This window comes from Gavialis gangeticus, unplaced genomic scaffold, assembly GCF_001723915.1.
Source record: "Gavialis gangeticus isolate Ggan-Ray unplaced genomic scaffold, GavGan_comp1, whole genome shotgun sequence".
Lineage (NCBI taxonomy): Eukaryota > Metazoa > Chordata > Crocodylia > Gavialidae > Gavialis > Gavialis gangeticus.
Window position 1 is genome coordinate 25,981,133 of NW_017729001.1, and position 4,330 is coordinate 25,985,462.

A 4,330-nucleotide genomic window follows, 5' to 3' on the forward strand; every position below is an offset into this window, starting at 1 on the left:
GACTCAGGGCAGATTTGCAAGCTTTCAGCATTTGAAACGTGCTGAAACCGCCCAGCTGCGTCCAGCTCCTGAAGGGAGTTAAGCTCCTGTTTGGTACTTAAGTGAGAGCTGAGCCCTTTTGAAAATTTACCCCATCGCGAGCCATGTGTGAGCAGCATCAGAACTCAATGCCAGTAAATTCTTGCCATTGACCTTAAATGTTAAATTGTCTCTCCCTCAGATCCCTGCTAATTGGGGATAAAACTTACTTTAATTGGATGTGTTGTGACTTAATTAAGGTTTGCAATGTTGTAAATGTTTGTACTTTGTGATCCTTACTTAAAAGACTTTATAGACCTGAAACAACAACAACAGATGAAAACTTGTGCTCCAAAACTTCGTTGCATTGTCAGAGCAGTTTTTCTAAAACTGTTTAGGTACCATCAGAAAGGCAGCAAATACTGTCCAAAAATATGGCCGTACATGTCCAGAAATTGTTCAAAGGTAGTTGAGTATTTAGGAGCACAGGTGCTTATGCACATTTTCAAAAGGGCTTAGGCAACTTTAAACAAATTCGATCGCCTACCTCCCAGCAAACTCAATGGAAGGCAGGCATCTGAATTATTTGTAAAGAATGCAACTCCTAGTGCTCTTCTGCATCTAAAGGCACCTAAACATATCTAAAATGGAGGCCCTTAGTGTTGGCAGTATCTTACTAACACTGTGTTAATTGATATGAACATTTCAGTTCCTGGTTCCGTGACTTGATTCAGACTACTCGGTGTATAGAATTAATGAGGTTCACGAGGGTTTTTGCCAGTGCCATGTGATCTGGCATAACGATGATCCATTCCATCAGAAACCTTGCGATACAATTGATTACAGGTTGCCCTCTTCTTATAGAAGCAGCAGGGAAGCTTTGTTGGTTTTTAACCCGAGCGGGGTGTTTGTTTGCTTATTCATTGCTCCAGTTCCCTTTGCCTGATTACAAGGAGAAGTATTACTCAGCTAACACTCCTGTTTCCTGAAGCAGTCGTGTTCTGGGTTTTAGTTGGCTGGCACTCTCAGGATCAGCCGGGCCTGGCCTTGGTAATTACATAACTCAGAGTTAATGGACATGGGAGGCTGCTTTGGATGTCGGACTAAAATGTATCCGTAACGTTAGCAATGATGAATATCAGGGGCTGATGTTGAGGTTACATCATGAGGACTATATACAACCACATAAAGGATTTTCTGGATATGCCTGCAAGCGTCTCTCTGTGCCAGGTTGGGTGGATGCATGCACCCTCTCTTCCTTATTTCCTAACAAATGCTGCAACGTTCTGGGCTACTGTCCTGCAATGAATTCCTTGTGTAGGGACCACTTTATACAGCCTCACTAAACTCAAAGGACTTCAGTAGGGAAATAGTCAGCTCTGAACTAGATGGTATAATGCACTTCAAGGGAAGTATGGACGGCGTTTTACTGATTATAGATTTTGCAAAACCTGAATTTGGGACCCAAGTCAACTTGTTAGTATTAGCTGGGAAACCATCAGTAATTCGATCTTATCAACACATCACAAGTGTGTTAGTATGCAAGGGACACTGCGACAAATGTAGACCATAACCAGGTAGGATGAACTTGGGAGGTACGTCCAGGGAATAGGTACGCGCAAGGTAGTCCAGACCGATTCCAAAGAAGTGTCATGTTAATGAGCTATGCACCAAGAAAGCCCAAAGTTCAGTGTGTTATGGTAAGAGTAGACCATCGGCTTGGACCTGTTATGTTCCAGCAGAGTGGAGACGACAGGCTTTTCTGGAGATAGCCAAACAATCCTCCATGGGAGAATTAGCATCATAGGTCCACTCTCATTTCTCTCGTGGCTATACTAGCAGCTTCCATTGCCGTCATTTATTTTTGTAACTTCAGAGATAAACCAGTACAACCTTAGCTAATGGGGAGGAGAGAAAATATTGTCTTTGCTTTAAAATTTTTTTTTTTTTAATCTTTGTGGCTATGAGATACTTTAATATAGAAGGAATTGAGCCGTAGGTAGCACCGCAGCAAACTGCTTGATAGTTAAGGGAAGATTGTTGTAATGATTTTGGACAGCATCTGTCAGGGTTAAGAAAGTTATTTGTTCCACTGGTTTATGGCACAGGCTAGTAGTATTTTATTGTCAAACAGAATTAGTTTTATATCAAGAAGAGTGATTACTTGGGTTCACGGTGTTTGAGATTAAACTTGATGATTTCATGTCCATTATTGATTTAGGCTTTAAATTCAGTGGAGTAGAGGTTTATATTTTACTTAAGGGGATTTGATCACAGTAGATGTAATCTTCAATGGTTTCTGCAAATAAATTAGCAAAGTTGCTACCCCTTTTACAGTAGTTGCAGAAGAAAAGTGAAGGAGTAGAAAAAAAGACCTTATCTCAATGAGACCAGCACAAAAAGATTTAGAGACACTGGCAGAATTACTAGGCTGGCTTCCTTAGCAAGCGTAACTGCCGGTGCTCAAGTAGGTGATGGACAGCAAAGCAAGTAGCATGCAGGCGCATCCTGTGCCACTGTACTTCAAGGCTTGGTTTCCAAGTGCTGGAGCAGGAGATGGCCTCTTCCCTTCTATCCTTTCCGAAAACCTGGATTGGGATAATAAATTAACAACCCTAGAGCTTTCTGCCTGTCGTAAAATTGCATTAAAACAAAAAGTCAGGGCAATCCATCTGTAGTCTTACACCAGGAATGGGCTGGTTTAGTACCAGATGCAGTGCTGCAGTTGCCATACGAGATCATTTCAGCCCAGGTTCTGGGTCACAGAAAATGTAGGGTCAAACTTCTTGCTTCCCAGTGCTGTTTTTGGCATTTTAAGGAATGACCAGTATTTCATGCAAATGGCAGTAGCACTGCTTGCAGTGGAAGTCAGACCTCATAGCCTCTCCCTGCAAAGGCAGGGTCCAGTTCACTGAAGCACCAAGCAGACAGCCTTTCCAGACAGGTACTTTTAACACACCCTAGCTGGTCGCCTCATGTAGCCGCTAGGCTGGCACTGGGCCCAGCTCTCTCTGGGCCTGCCTGGGAAGTAGGGCCTCTGTGCTGCCCAGACAGCAAAGATTAAGGGTGCAGGAAGAGAGCTTAGCATTGTGGGCTGTGGTGTGGCTTCTGCCAGGTGTCAGCAGGCTTGCGAGCCTGCAGCTCTTTACAGCCATAGAGTAAAAAATTAGCCAGGCAGCAGTGGAGAGTATCTGCCTAATATTGCCCACACATAGGGGCTGAGCCTGGCAGGATGGTGGCCTGAACAGCCAGGCCAGGCACCCGATCTCCCCCTGCCTGGCTTCTCTCAAGCTCGGCCACTGTACTGGCAAAAAGGGTCAGGGATCCTGGAAGCAAGATCCCCTCCTGTTCTGTCAGAGGCAAGCCTATGTTGCATGATGCCCTACAAGCTGGGCTTGGTACCAGTGTGCTAGGCTGCTTGTGGCTTCAACTTAAAACACTTACGGTGCCCAGACGGTGGGATCATACCCAGGAGGAACATTCATAGAAAAGAAAGCAGCTCCTTTACTCCGACACCGTGGAAGTCTGTTTCTCATCCAAAGGAAGAAAGAAAAAGGAAAAGGAGGAAGGCAGGATGCCTGCAGATGCATCATTTTGTAAGTAAATCAGATGCATTGGTTGAGATGGGAGTTAAAAATAAAAAGTTGTTGCCCAAGGCATTTTTTTTTTTTTTTTAAACTAATAAGGGGTTTTGCTTTTCAGTTTAGTTTTTGTGTTCAATGAACTGGTTCATATTTAATGGGTCACTACATTGTGACTACAATAGAAATGACAGAGGATGTGTTTTCCAATTTAGCTACTTAGAAAAGAGCACTCCAATCTCAGAGAACACCAAAAGGATACTTTTCCTTTCCCGGGAAGACAACAAAAGCCAGATCCTCTCAATATTTAGAGGGTCTTGAAGCCAATCTGTTCCCTATTCAGTTGTTTATTTGAGTAGCAGGGTCTCAGCTTCATGATGCTAATGTATTTTTTTTATTAACAGATCCAATTTACCAAATAACAGATTTAGCATTTAATCCAATCCCCTTTAATATAGGGAAGCAGTGCTGGAAGGGACCTCGCAAGGAGCATCCCTAATAAGCCATCCCAGCCAAGTGTCCGTCTAATCTGCTTTTGAAAGTTTCCAAGCATGGAGAAACTTGAAAAGTTTCTATAGCTTTTCTGGGTAGCCTGTTCCAACGCTTGCCCACTCTCATAGTCAAAAAGTGCCTCCTAATCTCCAACCTAAAGTTGCCCTGCTGCAGCTTGAGGCCGTTGTTTCTAGCTCTGTCCCTGGCAGCCAGAGAAAAACCCAGCTCCATTCTCTGTC